At 41.3% G+C, this 21926-nt stretch overlaps 1 long non-coding RNA gene across 1 annotated transcript; it reads right to left on the bottom strand.

The window, feature by feature from the left end:
• Positions 1-950: 950 nt before the first annotated feature.
• LOC128084143 (uncharacterized) lies at positions 951-20916 on the bottom strand. Its single transcript, XR_008208357.1, has 4 exons — positions 20691-20916; positions 19004-19116; positions 12126-12264; positions 951-1039 (listed from the first exon to the last, which is right to left on the bottom strand). It is a non-coding gene; the product is annotated as an uncharacterized LOC128084143 (long non-coding RNA).
• Between the last annotated feature and the right edge of the window lie 1010 nt (positions 20917-21926).

The raw sequence follows: 21926 nt of genomic DNA, 5'->3' as shown, positions 1-21926 counted from the left end.
TTTCTGAAGCAATTGTACAGATACAAGGCTGTCTGCCATTTTGTAAATGTCAATGCTTTTTCAAAGCTGTTGGTTTGGTTGCTGTTTGACTTCTTGAATTAATAAAATAAAACCAAAACATAACAAAAGTAAACTAAACTAAACAGAAAAAAGGGGTAGTAACTTACTTATTCCATTAACATGGCAATTGCAGCAGAAGCTGAGATACTGTTATTTAAGATGTTAAATTTTGAAATTAAAATTCATGCAAATTGTATTAATTGTTAAAAAAAAGCAACAACAAAAAGCATATTTTTTCACTGAAATTCATTGCCACTTCTTCATGCTATTTCTGTCTGGCAGAGGGAGAAGCAGCGCGGGAAAGCAGAGTTGTGCTCACACCATTATTGTTCATTTTTGTGTTCTCACATGCATAAGGCAGAGTATAACCCAATGCTCTTGAACCTCAGCAATAATCTGATTAAGGGAATACATCACATCCTCCCCTCCTTTTTTTTTTTTTTTATTTTTTTATTTTTTTTTTTATTTTTTTTTTGCATATTTGATTTTGAAAACCAAATGATGGATTATAAATTCACACCAGGGTTACAGAGTGCCTAGAGAGAGTGCGTGAATCCATTTTACGCCTCCTCCAGCAGCATGTTCTCTAGCAGCTAATGCTGCTGGTTGTCGCTAACAACGCAAGCAATGGACTGAAGTTCACCTTCAGAGATCAGGTGACAGCACGGCCCCATGCCTTCAGGTGCAGTTTCTCCTTGTGCTACTTGCAAGTATGAATTTCATGTCAAGCATTCACACCTCATTTTTTAATTGAATAAAGCAGACTAAAAAGTTGTCAGTAGAAAGTAGTCTTTCCCATGTCCTTTTGAATTTTTCAAAAGCATTGTTTAAGTGCTTATGTGTTCTCCTCTCCACATTTTTTCCTTTTCTGCATCAATTCTTACCTGTAAAAGGTGGCAGAGAGGTGGTGGAAGAGGTAAGAGTAAGGAGGGCCACAGCCAACATCTCCAGTGATTTACAACTGGACATTTTGATTAGGCTGAAAACAAAGAAGAAAACAAAAGATAAAGTTATTTTTAATCCCTTCTGGAATAAACACACATTTCCAAAAGTCTGGCTGGCAAAAAACTCAGCAAGTCAATTCTCATCTAAAATCCTTCAGTCACTCACTATCATTCCGATTTGAGAACAGCAGTAGAAACTCAAGGTTGCCTGATGTATGAGTCTATTTTTGGCACTGCTCATTGTTGTTACAGACTATAAAGTGCAGAAGACCTCGGACTGAGACTTCCTTTCCTCCCTTTAATAACTGTATTATGTTGTCATCCAGCCTCACAGCAGGGATGCCAAAGTCTCCTTTGAATTACTGGCATGTCAGAAGCTCTGTTACCACATGCTGCTTTCCAAAGGAAAAATACCCTCCAAAACCCATCAAAGTGTATGTTTCCTTTGATGTGGACAACATTTCCAGACCCTTATTTCAGTGACAGATTAAGTCATTTGAGCAATGAACTCTGACATGAGTATTTATACCTCATTTCCTTTTTTTCTACACGCTTGTTCACTTTCTTCCCCATTAGTGTTGCTGATATTATCAAAATGTTTTGATGCATTACAGAGCATCTTAGCCACTGAATACTGCTTCTTCTGGCCTCCCTCCCCAACAAGTTCCTTCCAAAATATGCTATGAGAGAAGTGTGGCCAGGTTTGGCTCTGACTATGGAGAGGAGACAGCTGGGAGATGGGGAGCCAGGACAAAGTGTGCTCATCCATTGCTGGACTGAAAGCACATCTGTAAGTCACAGCCATTTATAATGAACTCTTGAAAAAATAAATCCTGGGCTTTCAGTTTCCTGGAGCTGTACCTCCCACAGCAAAATAGCAATGTGTTCTCTTTGCCAAAGTAAAAGCAAGTGGGATGCCTCCCTTTCTTGAACATACAGCAATGTGCAAAGAAAACTTTCCCTCTTTCCACATACAGAAATGACACCAAGATTCACAAGGACTGGAAAAATAGCTTCACTGTTTCTTCTATCATTTTTATATTCTCCAGGGAGTTGCTGTTAAAAATATTTTGCTTTTGAAGTTATCTGCATAGATTAGATGCAGACAAGCTGCTGACCACAAGGGCATGCACACTGATTCTGCCTGCTATCCACTCACTTCGCATTTGTTCCAAAAATGTGCAGCTCCAGAGCTCAACATTGGGTAAGTGGTTCATACAAATCCCAAATCTCCAAGCTGGATTCAGTCAAACTGTTCCCTTTCACCTTTCATATCACAAAGGTAAGGGAATGCATATTACAAAGATAAGGGAATGCACAAGCCCGATGCACCAGGAGGCTGGTGAACTTTACTTTGAGATGACTCTATTTTACTTAGATCTGCATAGGAATGACTTGTTTGAGATTTTTTATTTAATAAACATTAAAGAGTGATGATCGGATGCAGTGGTTCTTGCATACATTCATGTGTCAGCATTTCCTGAAAAACTGTTTAGTGCTTTTCTGCCACTCAGCACTACAATTTAGAAAACAAGGAATTCAAAAGACTAAAATCATCTTGACCATCTACCAGGTAACACCATTCACCTACCAATATCAGCAGAATGTTTTTCCCAAGGATTTTTTTTTTAAGGGGAACAGAAATACCTGGAAACATTTTCTTACGAAATTCACTTTTCAGCCTCAGACTCAAGCACTGAGTTTGCTGCAAACCTCAAACCATGCTGGAATCCAAGTTGTCACCTCAGATTGTGCTGCAAGCACTTCTTGCTGCCTGATGCTGAACACAAATCCTGTTTCCAAAGCCCTGGTACTGCCCTGTGTTCTGTACCAACAGGACAGCCTGCCTCCCTCCAAGAGGCACCTGGTTATCAAGAAGCAGTCTCAGGCCTAGATGAAACACAGGGACTGGCCAGCCTTAGTGCTACAACTGCGAGGTTTTGGGGCAAGCTGCTTCACCACTCTCCTTTTCTCAATGGCAAAACAAGGTGAGCAAGCCTGAGCCTGAGCTCCTTCTGCAAAGAACTCCATTACAGCCATAAATTCAAGATTATCGACGCAAGAAAACAACTGGCTGAACTTCCTGAGTGCTCCAAGCTGTGAAATAAATATTTTGCTAACCTGAGGCTGAAATAATTCTCCTTACATCAAATATTTGTTTTGAAGAAAGTAGTTTGTAAGATATTCTGGCTGCAGGGGAGAGGACAAGCTGCACAGCTTCACAGCCTCCTTCCTGCTGCCCTGCTCCCTTCTGGGCATGAGGCAGAGGCTGCCACGGCAAGCACTCGGCTCGGCAAGGCCTCTCACTGGGCTTGGGCCAATCTCCTGCTAGCAGCTGGATTAGCATGCAGAGAGCCCTGTCGCTGGCACACGGAGCAGAGCTCAGCGCTGCCCTCTGCTCCCTGTGGCCATGAGGCCTCCCCTCAGCTCTGCTGCTCTGCGCTGAGCAAACCCAGGGGCCTCAGCGCTCCTCGCACAACCTGTCCTCCAGATCCTTTCCCATCTTTGTAGCCCTCCTTTGGATATTCAGTAATAGGTTTATACCCTTTTTGTATTGTGGCACCCAGACAGCACGGAGAACTCAAGATGAGGCTGCACAGAGCAGCGTAGAGCAGGACAATCCCTTCCCTCACTTCCCTCTCTCACATGAAAGAGCGACCCATCCCCATCCCCTCACTGGGAACAGGGACATGTCTATGAATGCAGCTCCAAGCAAGAATTAAGCAGTCTTATTTCATCACAGCCTGCAGAAAACATACCTTCAAGCACTGGGCTGAAACATATGGCAAATGCTGAGCTGTGACAGCAGCGAGGTGTCTGGGAGAAGAGACATGACAAGCCTTACATCCATAAACAGCTCTGAAGCCATGCAGGCATCGGTCAAAGCAAATCCTGCGTGCTTCGTCTGTTAGACTGCTCCATCCCATGGTGTCAGTACAGCCCTTCCACACAGCACTGCTCCATCAGCAAATCCCCCAGCAAGAGTAGAAGAGGAATCTTCCTGCTGTGACCCTGCTGAGTGCTGACCTGCAGCTGCACACAGCCTGCGCTCTGCAAGCACACGCTTCTTTCTGAAAACATGAAAGAAAATGGCTGAGGAAATGCCTTCTGTAAATGCACTAAACACGTAATTGCATTTGGCATATGGGGAACAAGAGAGGCTAAAATCAAAGGTCTACCAACTTTTCAGTATAGAGTGTACAAGTCCCATAGGCTGGGACTTGGCAGCATGATCACAAACAATAAATACATTTTCTGAATCTTTTATTCAATGCCCATTTTTCTATTATGAATATGCCAAATAAACCCAGCACTCTGCTGTTGAAGATGCTTTTCCCACCCTTGTGTAAGTGCGAAGAACTGCCAGCCTGTATTTAGAGGTGCACTGCCGCAGGGCTTGCAGCTGACCCCTCAATGATTTTAACATAGCTTTAGTGGTGTGAAAACAGAGCTATGGGCTAAGGATGTCCTGTCAAAGGAAAAGAGCAATAAATTTTTCTCCAAAACAGTATATGCATGCAGTGGCTAAATCTGACGTATTTTTTCTCTGATTTTACAGTGCTGTCTTTGTTAAACTAACAAGCTGTTAAGTGGAAATAAACACACAGCTCATCTGTCTGTCTGTCCTGGGCTCTAAACCCAGCAGAGGGGGTTCTCAGCCATGCTGGTACCTGCAGAAATCTGCCGTGTAAAATGGTGGGTGGGAAGTAAGTGCAAAGGAAAGGCTTATGGCAGAAAAAGTTCCAGCAAATCACATCCCAGACTCTGCTGGTACCCTTACCTCAGGCTATGTCTGTCCTCTGGAGGAAAATCCCTCAAAACTTGGATTTGGGCTTAGCCATGTGTAACTCCTTGCTTTTCTGCGTAAGGTCTGATTTTTGGGTTGCATTTTGTGGAGCCAGGGGTTGAACTCCATGATTCTTATGGGTCCATTCCAAATCAGGATCTTCTATGATTCTATTATACATACACATCTTTCCCATTTACTGGCAGAGGGCTTTCTGTGGTGCTGTTTCTCTCATGCAGTGAGTTTTCCGGTTGCTACAGCTGTGAACAGCCAGAGAAGCAGGGCTCATAGGAACAGAGAAATACACTTAGTGGTAGCTTAACACAGTGTTTTGAGTCAGTCTATTTTTCTGACCCCTAGATCTCAAAGGTTCTAGCACAAAGTTCAGATGTTGGACTTCAAGCCTAGATGTGAACATTTGGAATTCAGTAAATGGAAAATTTTTCCTCCAGGATGTGAGCAGGAGTAAATGCCTCAGTGCATTCAGCTGCTGAGAAAGCTGCAGTCAGTTTAAGATCATCATGTTTAAAACTGAAAAAAAAAAACCCAACAACAACAACAAAAAAAAAACCACAAAAAAACAAACAAAAAAAAAACAAAAAAAAAACAAACAAAAACACAACACCCAACCCCAAACTATCACAGAAAATAGGGTATGTAGCAGAACTTTACTTTCTCCTGATAATTTCTTTGATGTTTCTCCAGTAGGTGGGGTGGGACCTTTCTGTCCAAAATCCACCAGGAACTAAAATCATCTACAGGAGGTCTGCCTGAGACCTGGAGGTGTTTTCTGGCAGTAGAGTTGGGGCTGGGATGGATTTTCCCAGGGAAGTTCATATTGATGTTAAACACCTGAGCCAAACTCAGGGACTCTCTTGAAAGCAGTGACCAGAAGCTGCCAGAAGAGAGACTGCAGGAAGGCACATGAAGTACCTCATTACCCCCCCGAGAAAGGGGCAAGGGCTCCAACTCACCTGGCTGTAGCAGTCTGTGCTTTGGTTAGCTGGCAAAGCTTCTAATTACTCTTTGCTGATATAAATCAAAATGTGATTTTCAGCTCACAAAGAAAACAAATCTTAGAGCCTCAGGATGAGGTAGGAAGCATATTCATCTGACCCACAAAAACACCTTCTGCTGTGCTGTATTGAGCTTGAAAAGCAAAATATTTTTCAGTGAACAGCAGCTTACGGATAATTGCTTTATAATGCTACCTGCTCTACTTGGATACATTTTTCAGCTCATTTCCTTCTCCTGTGCCAATTCTTCACGTTCGCAGTGGCCTGGTTACTACTCAGGGACCAGCAAGCATCCTGCACTGCTGTTTGCGCAAAGCTGAATCTGTATGTCAGCAGTTTATTACTGTTACCTCCTGCTGCACGATAGGGACATTTTCTGCAGAATGACAGCAAAGTAATCTTTCCCTGCATGGACATCAGATTAAAAATCTGACAATCCTATCTCTAAAGGCTGCCAGGCAAGAAGCATAAGGAGACAATGATCAGCCCGGGCTCCAGTGATTAACATTTACCTGCAGGTTGTTAGTAGCTCATTAACACAAATCTTATCATTACCAGGTGGGATTCCACTCCCTGCCATGGCTGTCTGCAATGCCCTTTAGAGAGCACAGCAGTAAAATCACAAAAACTCGTAATGCTTGAAAACATGAAAGCTGCGGGAAGCACACAAAAAGAAAGGAATTGGCTCTATACGTGTGCAAAAATTTGCAAGCAGAAGCCCAAAATTGCGCATCCACACTGGGAAGTCAGAGCTAACACTGCTTCTTCACTCTCCAGTATCACCGTGGCTTTCGGGCAGAAGGAAGCAAAGCTATTTCTTTTGCTTTTTAGTGTGGAACGGTAAAACACAGAAACCTTAAAGAACTGTTTACCCTCCCTTTGATGTATCCCAAAGACAGTCGCAAAGAAAATGATAGAGATTGCTGATAACTCCCCGTCTTTTTAGGTAAGAGAAGCAGTGAGGCTTTGAACGGGAGCCTGCCCGAGAGTGTCGCGTCCCTGCCACCTTGTGACAAGGCGCTCCAACTGCAAATCCCCAAACTCGCAAGATTTCGGTCGGATCTGGCTCTCCTCCTGAATGCTCGAAGGAAAGCACAAGGTCCTCTCCGGCAGACCCTAAGATGTGGATGGTGCCTCTGACACGATCTCTGGAGACCGGACCCTTCCTGTGGGTGACAATGGCATGCCCTTTCCCTGAACCCAAGGAGCACTGCAAACCCTGTTTTGCCAACATGCAAGTGCTGTGTTATGAGCTGGCAGGGGCTTTCCAGTAGCTTTCTGGGCTGCCTGGCTGGCAGGGGATAGGACCTCCCGGGTTACCACAGCAAGGCAGAGAGAAGAGTGGTCCTTACTTTCCTCCTAGGCAGAGCTCTGCAGCATGCTTTAAACTTGACCGTTTAAGAGGGGGGAAAATAGGTTATCCAAGGGTTGGGCTTTTTTTGTTTGTTTGGTTGGTTTTTTTTCCCCAGACTTATCTGATGGTTTTGCTTGCTTTGCCTCTTCCAGACTTCCTTGTCCTAAGAAAACATCTGCCTTTGGCCTTCTAAGGGGAACGTTTATGTAATGCTTGAAAAAATAACAAGAAAGTGAGAGCTGTATTTTTAAATCCTCATCCAAAGAGACATGTTATCGCAGCTTCTCCATCCCCGCTGCATGCAGAGCTGTGGCATCAAGCCAGCACCACTCCTCCTCCTTTTTGTCCCCAAATCTGCCTGGAGAAGCAAGGTTACTTTGGTTTTCCATTGTTCTGGCTTTCCTGCAGAGGTGCTTCCAAGAGCAGTTACTCTTTGATGGAAAGGGCCTTCCTGTCCTGCAGGCCATGTGACAGCTCATACAAGCTGCAGCAGCCTTGCTCCAGCTGAGGAGGGTTGATTTCTTCTACTGTCCTCACTGTCCTGGGGAAAATAGAGCTCTTCTGTGCTGGGAGAAAGCTGTCACTTTTGTGTAAAGCTTGCATCCAAGCTTTCCAGTGGTATTTAGGTAGCTAAACCAGCTTGCACTGAACCTAATAGAGCTGGGCATGTAGAGATTTCTGATTTTGATGCTGCAAAGGATGAGAAGTCATCTGTGGAAGAGAAGTGCAGTCCCTCTTGTTTGCTTTCCAGTAGCAATTGCATGGTACGAGATTTCATTGTAGGGAAACAGCCATCAAAGCATGCTGGCTGAGGCCCAGGGTACAGTAAACAACTCTGCTGGCCTTCTCCAGATGCCTGTTGTAACAATTCAGGTAAAGCAGTCTCCCCTCCCATTTCTTTGGAGAGATCACTGGAGGCTCCACAGGCAGCATCACCAAAAAAATTACCAAGGAGAGCTGGCAAATTCTTATTTATGAAGGAAGAAATGCAGTGATGACAACAGTGTTCTGGTACAGAATTACAGAATCATTGAAGTTGGAAAAAAACACTGATGATCTAATCCAACAGTCGACCCATCTTCACCATGCCCACTAACCCACGTCCCTCGGTATCACACTTACACAGCTCTTGAACATCTCCAGGGATGGCGACTACGAAGCAATGAATATCAGGAAACAAATCATTAAAACCAAACAAATGGTTTCATTTCATATTCAAACAAATTTGAATACTTTTTAAATTTTAAAAAGCAGTATTTTAAATTAGTATGAACAGCAATATTTTTCACACTCGTGAAAAAGTAGAATTTGCCAGGGGCCACGCCAGCAGAACCATAGAAACCTATAGCAGGAATTTGATAGGATGAGCCACTCTGCAGTGAGTGCAGACTTCCATATGAGGCAAGTCAGGTCCTCTACATCAGAGATCTAACTAGGGCAGGCCAACCTAGGGCATCACAAATGGCAAAATAACAACAGACACATTGAGGACATGCCTTGAGAATATCGCCAATACAACTTGCACATCAAATAGCAGTATGGATGCAACCCAAAAAGCATTAAGCAAAGCAACAGACAAGTTGTCCAAATGTTATATCATGGCAATCAAAAACTTAAACCGAATAAGACAGGATCAAGATAATTAGCAAATGATACTGAATACCCTGTGTATTTGAAGGTGAGGTGGTAAGATGGGGGTGAAGAAAAGGTGAGTGGTCCCTGCAATCCTCAGTGGGCAGATCCCATGCAGAATTATATTCCTACAATCCAATGCACGTTTCCTATCTGTGTATCTTCTGTGTTTGGGAGGACTTTTTGGATACATGTTCTGGACAGGGAAATTTAATCTTGAGAATAAATAGATCGTGAGATTCCCAGAAATAAATATAAATATTAAAATGCAGTAACGTGACATCCAAATAAAGCAGCTGGATATTTTAAGCATAGCCAAGAATGAAAGCATTCCAGAGTTTTTGCTAAGCATCATTGCCTATGGCACTTGAATCGTGGGCCCTTTGGACAAGTGCACTGTGTTAGGCAGCAGTTCTGGGATCAAATCCTGGCAGCAAACTAAAACTTGCCACAGTTTACTGATCCTTTTAAATAGTTTTATATGCACACATTTTAATTACCTTGACTTTCAGCATAAGAATATACAGGAAAGATAGCTTGCAGAAACATGGTGACTGAAGCTCTTTAACCTAGCTGGGTCAGCACTGTCAGGCTGGAAAGTAAGATATGGTAGGGGTGCGGGTTCTGCCTCTTTCAGAGAACAAAATATGATTATTTGGTTTCATCCTCTTCTGATGATAGTGTCTTTGTAGAGAACTCAGCTCTTACTCCTTGCTTCAGACATTACAACTTTACAGAGGTCATCTTGAAGGACCCAAAACAATTAGTCAGCAGTAGTAGTAGAGATGGGCAGATGTGGTAGAAAGAGTGCATGTAGAAACTCCTGTCCATCATAACAGGAGTTGAATGATATCAGGCACTGAGAATGGCATGCTTAAAATGCAGAATTTACGCATGTATCTCAGGAAATTATTTATTTTGTTATGCGGTCTCTGAGCAGTTTGCTTGATGAAACAGCTAAATCTTGGTAAGTGGAAATGATATTTGATTGCAACCTAAACCCTTGCTTATAGATTTATTGCTGTTGCTTGTCCACAAGAACAATTAGATTAGCAGTAATAGGATCAAAACCTCAGGTACAGTCTGTATATATGACAAAAACCTACTTAGATAAATGAATTTAGACAACAGTGCTGAGGAAAGAATCATTTCTTCTTAAATGTTTCCAGGATTAATTTGCTCTTGTAGATTTCTACCAACGAATCTCTTTGCAGTAATGATCTGATGCATCAAAGAAGGAAGACAATTAGCTTTAAGACCTTTTAGCTTTTAGATTGTCCATTCATATTTAGCAAATACAACAGCACCAAGATTTAAATAGGGAGTGCTTATCAGTGGTACAACAAACTCTTGAGAGCCTTTCTACTCATAGAAGCTCGCAGGCCACTTTCCACATAAACAGCTAAGTAACTCCATGCTAGGAATACTGTTGGAAGCCTTCTCTAACATATAGCCAGAAAAAAAACAGGCCTGCATGGAGAGATGATGCTTGAAAGCCTGTCAGAACCCATTTGAACACCTTGTTATCCCAGTACAAAGTAAGAGATTGAAAACAGCAGGCAAGCTAATACTTCTAAGATTTCACATAGCATCTTAGCTATGCCAAGATAGGCATCTAAAGAGACATATGTATGCCCTGAAGATGTGGTTTAAGAGATCTGTGGATGGGTAATTGATTAAAATAGTCCTTTCATGGAAGGTAAAATAGGTCACAGGCACTTCTTCTGCATTGAACAGCAATTATCTATTAATTAGCTTTCTTGGCAGGATCAAAATACATGTTGATGCAGTGTTTGATATCTAAAGAAAAGTAGCAGTAGAGGAAAATATGAATGGGGTTCAAAAGAAGGGCATGACAGAGAGGTTGCCAAGTCTGTTGTTTTATGCAAGAGTTACAAGCCACAGTAGATGCTCAAGGTCTGTGTATGGTAGCTTGAAATCAATGTATCAGCATAAATAAAGATATTTAACTCTGTCAGTGAAGCTGAACATACAGGTTAACAGAGGATGTTATAGTAATAACTTTGTAGAAGATACGAATTGCACCTGTCCCCATACTGAGCCAACCAGAAGCTGATTAACTATCTAAGCACTGGCTAACATGTCTTGCCTTTAAAACCCCTCCACCTAGTGAAGTGGCAATGATAATTCCCTGTGCTACCTGAAAAAGCCCACAGCACCTCTGGCCAGGATCTTAAATATCCCTTGTTCTGGTGTTCAAAGGCATGTTACAGGACTGTTTATAGACAGTGTAAGTGGAGCTTAGAGACAGAGCAGTCACGGGTCCTGATATTCTCAGCTTTGGTGTGGGTGGATTCACACCCCATTGACTTCTGCTTTGAGTATGAGGTTTTAAAAGCCTGTCAACAGCAAAGTCGTTTTCTAAAATCTTTCTGCCACTGTTAGCACTAGCTCAGATCCATACAATGATCAGCCACCAGCGCTGGATTTAACGCCATGGGAATTACACCTTGTAGCTTAGATTGCGACCTGATGACATGGTGCTAGGGATGCCTATGGCAACCAGCAATCTGTCTGCCTTAAGGCTGGTTGCAAGCATATGACTTTACCTGTCCCAGGATATTATGTGCTCTTACATCTTACAGAATGATTAGCCATAGGATTCTTAAAAAATTGAAGTTTTTTTTTTAAGACTCCTACTGTGAATGAAAGCTACCCAAGAGAGAAGGAAGTTATATATGATCCCATAGAAGTGAACTGCAAACACACACACACACACACACACACACAAAACCCACAAGTATTTTCTTAATAAGAACACACTCTTCATTGTCAAATTCAAATGCAGTAGGATTTAACCAGCAGATGGCAACAGGAGACCAATTTGTAGCAAGGCCAGAGTTTGCAGGCTGCAAAAAGTCCTTTGCTGCACTGTGCTCTGTGCGCCTTCCTCAGCTGTGCTCCTTACCGTGCCCTCTGACAGCAGAAGGAATCAGTGTTGCACCTAACTGCAGTGCAAACTCGAGGCTGCTTGATTTCTCATGTAGTTGCGCTTACAGGGCCTTAAAATGTATCCTCTGCATTTTAAACAACCTAAAAATGTGGTTCTCCTTGAAGAGGCACAATTTCCCTATTGTATCCTTTTGCAAAAATAACAAGTAGTGCATAAGGAGATTAGATTTAGAACACAAACACGAATCACAAAAAATACTGAGCATCTGACTGGCATTTTGTCTAAAAAAGTAGCTCTTCCCCACCACATATAGAAACCAGATTCATGAAGTTTTAACCACATTCTTCTTGTTGCTTCCGAGCCATCTTAAACAGCTGCTCTTAGGAAGTTCTTGTTATTGCTTGGGGAACATGATTACCTTGCTGGAAACAGTAGGCTCAGCTCTTGGCCTCTGGAGGAAGGAGCTTTGCTGCAGACTCCAGATGTGGCAGCTGCTGATATCCATAGGAGGATCGGGGAGATTCCAGCACCGCACTCTGCCTCACTCTGCCCAGGCCCTGGAGAGAACATGGGAGTCATATTTAGCAATCATCACCTCTACACCACTGTTTTTCAATCAAAATTATGAGAGCACCATTGTTATTAATAAATAGCAGTGTTGTTTTGTCATTTATAAGGTAAAATATGAACAGACCTTGAAGACATATAACACAAGAAAAATTTACAGCTGAAGGCTCCAGACTTTCTCCAAAACTTAAGCACCATTTTTCCCTTAAGCTGAAGTACAGGCCAGATTTGGGCAGTGAAAACATTCAGGTGTAACATGAAGTTTGGGGAGCACTGGAAAGACTGTGAATGTCAAGTGGTCTTCACTGTAAATGGAAAAAAGACTGATTTGTAAATGGAAAAAAGACTGATTTGTAATGAAACCCCTGCAGAGATCATACAAGGCATGAGTGGGGAAGGAATACACAAAGGCAGCAGCCAAAGGTGAGCTTCAGCAGGACCCAAACAAGCAATTTGGCAACATGGCTAGAGACAACAGATCTTTCCCTGAGAGATCTTTCAGGAGGAGAGCTGGCTGTGCGAAACATCAAGATCCTCCCTGGCATCCTAGAGGTTATGTTTTGTCCCCAGCCCTATCTCTGTTCTCAGGAAAAGGGAGACGATTGTTGTCATTACTGCAGTGATTGTTAAATGCAAGAGCTACAGCAGCACTCCGTCCTCTTCACTTTACTGATGGCTGTGCTGCAGGTGAATGGCACGGTGTCACTTTTCTATGTTCTATATAGGAGATTGCAGTGCTATTTTAAATCTTTTCTGCACTCATACTTCTTTTCAAGGACAACCCTTCAAGAAATAAAATATACTGTTTTAGAGAGCAAACTGCCTTCTTGGAGCTCTTCAGGTCTTTTATCACTCATGGTAGCACATTAGTGAATGTATCATGAATTATCTTTATGTTAACACTATTTACAAATAATGGAAATAAAAACAAATTCAATCATGTTGTTCACATTTTAATACAAAGGCAGAAACACCACTTTGGAAGGAACTTACTTTTACCACTGGTGGATGCAAAAAGAATTATTCAAACATATAAATTCCTGATAGACCACAGCACACACAGTTACTGCTTTTAATTAGTTATGTTGAAGGCTTTTCACTTGGTCTTTCACTCTTCTAATAAGGTGCCTTTGAACTAGTTACAGATTTGAAAGATTTAGTAAAAAAAAGATATCTTTATACCATTTCTGGTAAGAGCTTGTCCTAACAGATGCCTTCTTCCTCCTGAGGTTTGGACCACAGTTTGATTTTTTTTTTTCCTCCTTCAACCTCTGAAGCATTTCATGACGTGATGGGCAAGAACCCAGAAGTAATTAGACTGACTGAGCATTGGAAGTGTAGACAGAAGAAGAAACTGTTGAAAATCACTGCTATTCTCAGAGTTGACACTGATGAATCCCTTAGGTCTCAAAAATTGCAGCCCATTTTTTGGGAGGTCCAAGTGCATACAGACCTTGGGTCCTGCTGGAGCTTGCAGACTGGTTGCTGAGACATCCATGCAAGCTGTGCTGTTTGCCACAACTCCCCCAGTGCAAACCAGTTCTTCCCTACTGCTTCGTCAGTGTCTTGCATACAGAAGTGAGAAGGAGAGGAGTACAGGCTACCACGACGGCAGGGTACAAAATATCAGGAGTCACTCATGAGAACTACAATCTATTCTTCAAAAGTTTCAATCATGAATACAAAATGCTGAATACTTCCAAATCTGGCAGTGACAACCTGGCATGGCACCATGGGCCATGTCTTACATAAACAGCACAGTGCTCTTTACCCTAATTTTACAGTTGATTATCAAAACTACCTTAATTCCTAGCAGCCAGGACTCTACAGAATTCTTGGAGTTGGAAGGGACCCTTTAAATATCATCTAGTCCCACTTCCCTGCAATGAACAGGGACACCGCACCTAGATCAGGTTACCCGAGGCCCAATCCAGCCTCACCTTGAAAGTCTCCAGGAATGGGACATCAACCACAACACTAGGTAACCTGTTCCTGTGCCTCACCACCCTCACTGTGAAAGATTTTTTCCTTATATCTAAGTTAAGGACTGCTGTGCAAGGAGACCAGCCACAGCCATGTCCAAGATTCAGGTCAGTTGTGGAGCATAACATGCCAGCGGCTGTGAATCCTTTCAGTTACCTAGTTCCCTGAGGTTTACTTTAAAGAAATCTATTTACAGTCGTCTTTGTTTGGAGTAAAGCTGGATGGAAGAGGTTCAGATGGCCAGCTGCTGTGAGCTCTAGCTGGTGCAGACTAGTAGTTTGCCAGGAAACTTTACAAGACCTAACATATATCCCAAGAGTCATTCTAAGTTATGCTGGACTTCAAAGAAGCTCATATGCAAAAGCCAAAGGAAAACTAAAACGTACATGCTGATGGGCAGCAGCAAGGGACAGGAGAGGTGAACACTAATATTGAAATATCTATAAACTTCAATTGTTTCTCAGCAACGTTGTATTTCCAATGGGACAAGGAAAGACAGAATCATACTACTACTTTGTCCAAATCAAACCTACACAGAGTAATTAAACTTGCATTTGTCAAGCCAGATCACCAACACAAAATATCAGTGTCTCTTATTTCTCCACAAATATCAGATAAGGGCTTTTTGGCTGTAACACTAACATTTTTGTGACTATTACCTCACCGGAGACTCACCTACAGTAAAAGAACAAAAATGCTATTTGAAAGCACGAAATCCTCTACTGTAGCCAGCGCTTTACTGCTGTATACTGGGGCATACTGGGCAGCTTATTTTCATTCAGAAAACCAAATGAGCTTTACAAGCCCAAGAGCCCTCTCCAGCATCAAAACTGCAGCTGCTGTAACACTAGTGCTGCTGTAATTAGAGAGGTCAGGAATCAGGTAACACCACTAACAGAGCTTTTTTCTTAGTGCTAGGTAGAGTAAAGTATATGACACTGAGAAGCTAAAGCTGCTGAAGTTGCTACTTTGGTTCTTGTTTCTATTATTTGTGCTGTGCTCTTGCACCCTTTCCAGGAGCAAGCCATGGTTTTGCCTGGAATTCATGAATATTCAGGTTTGGGTAGATTTAAGCACCAAACTGAAATGAGACTCAGTGCAGTCAGTATAATTAGTTGGAATAAACTGGTCTACTGAGGAACAATATTTTGAAAGATTTTAAATGTTTGGGGAAAGAGCTGGCAAAGTCTGCAATCCGTATCACTGTTCCCATCATGAGGTAACCTAACACCAAACACTGGCTTCTAAAACAAAATCTGGCATATTCAGAGCGTACCACATTATGTCTCCCAATCTGCTTCCTTAGCCTTTCTCTTCCTCAAATGTTGAGGCTGCATTGCATTTTCCCTGCTATTCTGAGAAAACAGAATGCTTTGCCAATATGCTCCTTACTTTTGGTTATTTTTAAAACTCTGCAAAAGCTCACACTTTCTTCTGTAGCCAGTGCCTATTGTTTATGGAAGCAGTTCCAATTTACTTTCTGTAAGGGAAATAAAAAAAATCTCCTGCCTCGAAAGCGCTGCAAGTATTTGCATTGTTCTCCAGCATTGTTTTGCTTACAAAAAAAGGAATTCTTTGGAACCATGGAGGCATTGAGTCTCCCTTGCTTGCTCACGCTTTTTCACTCCCAGCTCTCAAACAGCAGCTTTCAAGCAGTGACCTTTCTCTGTGGAGGCCAGCTGGTTATTTTGGGTTGTATTTCCCTGCTGATTGTTCTTGCTTCCTCCTGCACAGCCAAGCCCTCAGGTTGCTGCGGGTAGCAGGGAAGGGGCTGACTGTTGGCAGCTTTTTGGATCCCCAAACAGATGGCCAAGAAAGTGTCTGTTGCTCAAAGTAGCCACAGATTACTTGAAGCTGGGAAATACAGCCATTAGCCACCTTATGCAAACAGTATAAATCATTCTGATGTTAAGTAATGAAAGAGCAGCTTGGTAGAGGTGCTTCCAGTTCAGAAAACTTCATCCCAACTTGTCACAGTAAGACCCTGATTAAAACCTGATGTCAGCTTGCGAGTCAAAACAGCTCTTCCCTGTAGGTTTACCTGACAGGGATGCATATTCAGTACTGGATGCGTGCTCTCTTTCAGCAAGGTTTTTCCTCAACGTTACACAAAGCTTTTGGAAGGATACTCAGAATCAGTTCCTTTCCTCCTAGTATATTTGCAGGAGCTGAATGAGATTGTATAGCTATAAAATAACGAAGCTAAAGCAGTGCGAGGCTGGGTATTAAAAAACTTCAATGCCATTTTCAAATAAATATCTTCACTGCTGTAAATCTTTGGGAGCAAAGTCCAGTCACTGTAGAACAGGAGCAAATTAGCCTTTTCTGAGAAAGCAAAGTTAAGCCGTAAAACAACAATCTACTCCACTGTAGGAGCAAATTGCCTTAAATTCTCTATGCTGTCACTGAGCTTGGCAATGAACTCTGACAGAAAAAATGGTGCAACTCAAATGCACTCAGGAGCCAAACATTCTCAACTCGAATCTCTGAGGGCTGCAGCAGACCTAGGAGGTTGGAGCTCCCAGGGACCAAGTATTTCAACAGCAACATGTGCTGCTGTACTCATAATAAAGCGGTCTCTGAAATGCCAGCTCACCGGGAATTTGAAAGCTATTCAGTTCGGTCTGATTAGGAACGTGGCCCAACTCTGGAAAAGATGAGAAGATGAGGTTTCATGTTTTTGGGGTTTTTTTTTGTTGTTGTTGTTGTTGTTTTTGTTTTTTTTGTGAACTTGAAACCCCGCTCTTCAGCCAAAGCCTGTCAAGACCCTGCTCTTGACTTGCATGTACAAGGCGCAGAGATAATTAGCAGAGTCTTTCAAAGAGTTGCTTCATTTTTAAGCCATTTATATTTCACAGGGTTCAAACTGGGACAACTTGCATTTGTCTGTCCAAAATATTTGTGAAAATTTTCAGTTCTTTTTCTTTTCTGCTGATCATTTCCATCTGCTACTGGCTGAAATAAAAACACTAATGTGCAAATTAAAAAAACAAAACAAAACAAAAAAAAAAACTTACCTATTTTTACATCTGTTTTGTAATACTGCAAGCTTCACAAAATGGGCAGAGTGAATAAAGAAAAAGAAAGCTGACTTAACGCTTTTTAAAAATTGCTATATATTTACTTAATGGTGAGCTATGGCAGGATGCTGAGAACCCATGATAAAGTCTGAATGATGTCTACCAACAGCACAGGTAAAGCTTTCAGCAATTATCAAATGACAAAAAGAGAAACCGAAGCCTTCACTCAGAATCCTCCATCGTTGGCAAACAACTACTGTATTCAGAAACAGAGTGTGAGACGGAAGGAAGGTGACAAAAAGGAGAAAAAACAACATCTGAAATTTCAAAATGTTTTCTAAGAATTGAAACAAGATGAAAATTTAAATTTAAGGCAAATATTTTGTACCACTAAGTACTTTCTATACAGAAGTCTATGTTTTGCAAGATAAATGTTCAAGACACAAATGTTGGCCATCTGTAACTGCAGCAGCGAGCTAGGCAGCAAGATGGAAAAGGTGTTGTGGCAAATTGCCTTTTCTCCATCTCTTGAGTGCCGCATTTGAATGAGCTGGCCCATGTCCCAGAAACAGCAAAACCATATTTGTGTTTTGAAAAATGCAAGGTACCCATCACAGCCATACCCTATCCGTGCCCTCACTAGCTGCTCCAAAACTACTTCACTAACATCCTTGTCGCTGTGTTCAGAGTGAAAAATTTCCTTGTCATTTTCATGCCACTGATAGAAAAATATCTTTTTTCTCTTGGCAAACAATTTGGGTTACAAATATAGGAGTTTGCTAATTGGAAATAAAGAGAAGAATAAATAATTATAAATGGCTCTCATGCAATTATTTGCAAGCTATCTGTGTGTTTGTGTATTTCTGAGCATATATATATATATATACATATATATATACCTATATACCTATATATATACTATAGTGTGTTATATATATATAACACTGATGTATATATATATAGCACTGATGCTGAGCCACTGAGTTGCATAAACATTACACAGATAGATATTTATGTGTTAATACTTCCTCGTGCTCAGAAATATATAGTATATAAATATAAATAAATACTAGTGTTCTTTATATGAAAAATACAATCTTATTTTAAAGCTAAATATTTTAAGAAATCTCTGAAAACATAAAAGCACCTGCTTCACTTCAGTCTGACACAAAACATCTTCCCTGAACCCTATTTATCTAGAAGTGTGCATACTCAAAATCTATGTAACACTGAAGCGCTTTTGGATAAGCATTGCACAAAGTTTATTCTAAACTATCTGAAAAATGCTAACTTCCTCCTTCAGTCCCTCCTATCTAATTTGTAACACATCTTTCCACCCTTCCATCGAACTCTCTCTGATTCTATTCATCTCATTAATGAGAGGCAGATTGATTTCTGTCATTTCAGCTTGGGTTGCCTTATTGATGCAATGGTTGTCCAGAGGGAGGATGATCACCATTTGGGGTCAGTGGCAAAGGAGCTTAGTCAGAGAACACTGATGTACACTGGTGTACATTATGCTCAGCCACAGTCTGAGTAGCAAGGGAGTGAGGTTATGCTGATTTATATGAGTTGAGTTTATTTCATCTTAGTTATGTTGACTTTTGAGACCTAATGCTAAACTGTAAACCATTCAGAGTAGCATAGAAAGTTTGGTCTTTAAATTGTTGTAAAATGAATGACTATCTTTTCAAATTTAGAGATTATTTCCAAACTAATTACATACCTATTCACATGGCAGAAAATTAGCATCTTCCTTGCATAACAGTCCAGTGTCACTCTTATGTGCCCAGTCATCTTTGCAGGTCTTCTCTGAGATATGAGCTGTGAAAAACGCAGCTGTTGAATTACAGGAAAAGTTAAGAAAGTGATATGGAGATTTTTGCACATCTTTCCAGCAGTTTAAAGACTGTTTAAACAGTTCTAGTTTTTTGTTTTTGTTTTTTTTTTTTTTGTTTGTTTGTTTGTTTGTTTTTTAATAACAGACTTTGGCGTGTCTTTCTCTTTTCCCAGGAGTACACCTTAAAGGAAGAACACAACCAGTCTCCCTGCCTCCCATTTTCCACATTAGTTTTGCCTTACTTGAAAGGATGATGTATTTGACAAATTGTAGCTTGACTATCACTCTGCATTTCCCCTTTTTTTCCACTCTGCACTTACAATCTGTGATGGGCAAATCTCAAAAGATTAGAACTTTAGTTCAGAAAAGCAACTGTAGGTTTGAAGTTTACTTCTCAATTTTTAGCAATTAGGATCAGTGCAACAAATCTATTAATACTTTGCCTTGAATTCATGGGATTTGAATGACCAAAGGCTTTGGCATACTTCTGCAACAAGAACAGCTAACGACTGCATTTCCCAGGCTCAACAACATAGTTACAGTGTCTAAAAATTAAAGGCATCACTGAAGGCATCGGTGGATTGTTCTAATTGTGGAGAAAGACGCAAATGCTCTAACCACATGTAATGCCCTGAATGCTCTAGCTTCTGGATATTCTGGCCAGCCACAGGGAATGGGGTAGAAGTGGAGACTGTGAATGCTGTACAGGTGGTGTCTGCATCAAACTTGTAATGCATAAACTCCTGAAGGAACCAGTAACAGGAAGGCACAGAAAATGTACTCTTGACTGCAGAGTGCACTCTTAGGCTGTCCTCTATTCTTTGTGTGGAAATGTTTAACATGATTCTTTGCTGACATTTGGCACTAGTTTAAAATCAACTTTCCATAAAGATAGATCTACTCCAGAGCTGCCTTAACTGTATTCTCTCACTGAGAAAGCAGACAGAAGATGAAAATCAAAGTTGAACCCTGTTGCATGCTTTATAAATCAAAACACCTGGTCTACCTGGGATATAGCATCTCTCCTAAATTATCTATTGTATGTTTGTATGTAACTGTGACAAGTACACTCTTCTCTATTTCCAAATATTAGAGCATCATAGAATATAGTTATGATGATGAACAAAACAAACATATCTACTTTTCACATGCTTTCTATTGTTCAACAGAATTATCATGAGGAGCTCATGAAGTTCCCTGTGGGATGTAAACATGAGACAAACAGTTAACAAGAGTTTCAGCTTTATGGGGCACACCAGCAGACATCCAGGACATAAGTATTTGGGTACAGGGGCTGTGCAGACCTTACCAATGTTTGGCATGCTTGTCTGAAGTATCAACCTTCATACTAGTCCTAATGCCTATTTTGTACAAACAAAACAAAATCTCTAGTGAAGACAAAATGGCTGCTAAGCCCTTTGGAGGATCTAGTCTGGAGAAGGAGTACAATAAAAAAATAGTTTCTTCACACAGGTGGTACACTGCATAGAGAATGAATGTCTGTAGAGCACTCAGACCCTGGTATGAAAAGTTGTTGTAGAAGTTCAAAGTATTATTGTTATGGCATACTTACTCAGCGAGGCAAGGAAATATCAAAGGATTTCTTCTCCCAGCTGGCTCAGTCTTATCTTGAGGAACTGTTGGTGGGTGGTGATTGCTCTCAGAGACCGGTGATGACAGAGGAGCAAAGGCACTAACCTCGCCTGCAGAGCTGCTCTGGGCACCCCTCAGGATCAGCCATGGCCTCAGTTCCTCCTCAGTGCTTTTCAGCCTGCACACACCCTGTTCCCAGCAAAAAAACCTGAAATGAAAACAGAAAGAGCTCTGACACCTGGCTAATGGAGGCACTCAGGCAAGGGCTTTCACTTGTGACTGGTAACTTGGGAAATAATTGATGCAAATTGCTTCAGACACTCAAGGTTTCTGGTCCTCCTTCCCACAGGCTATTTTTAGGTCTAATTAGATAGATGAAATAACACAGGAATTACTTATTGCATGCTCTAACATTTGTATTTTTTTAAGGCGTCTATCTATATACATGGTAAATGACTGAACTACAAAAAGCAGATAGAGGGATTTTTTTTACTCCTTTAATGAGAGATGTTCAATCACTGAAAAGACTTGCTCATTGTGAAGCTGGGTACAGCTGTTTGCTGGGAATTTCCTAGCACTACCTTAAACTCAAAGCAAATAACAGAATATGAAATAGCACGTATTCTTGGCATTAGAGTGCCCAAGAGCTCCCTAGGGCTGCTGCAATGTGAAGGCTAACAACCCACCCATCAGAAGCAGATAAAATACAATTAACTAATTCATTATGTAAATATTTTAGGTGGGGAGACATGAATTGACTTATCTCTATTATTGTTATCATTATTAGCTGCTGTTTGCTAAGATTGAGTTTTTCAAAGCTGCCGTTGATGTTAAGAAGTCCAAAATCCCCTTGCTAAATCTGCCCTAAGTTTGATGTTGACTGTTTTTGCAAGCTACTGGAGAAGAAAAGCAGGGAGAGCAGAGTAACTAGGTAGATAGCATTATTCACAACAGTTATCACTAAAATTTATGGATAAACCCTTCCCATACTATCCAAATATCATCGAGAACTACAAAATCTGCCCAGTACCAATGTAATACTTTCAAGGATAAGAAGTTATTATGACTGCAGTGGTAAATGCAAAAAATGACTGCTGGCATCCATGGTTATTATGCTGTCTCAAAGTCCCCCAAAATACCAAAGCTTCCTATTCCTCTACAACAGCCAGGCCACAGACTGCATCCCCTGCACCAGGCTTGCTGACTCCGAGAGCAG

This window comes from Tympanuchus pallidicinctus, unplaced genomic scaffold (assembly GCF_026119805.1).
Source record: "Tympanuchus pallidicinctus isolate F22 unplaced genomic scaffold, pur_lepc_1.0 scaffold1, whole genome shotgun sequence".
In the NCBI taxonomy this organism is placed as follows: domain Eukaryota; kingdom Metazoa; phylum Chordata; class Aves; order Galliformes; family Phasianidae; genus Tympanuchus; species Tympanuchus pallidicinctus.
This window is presented reverse-complemented; position numbering and strand designations above follow the sequence as displayed.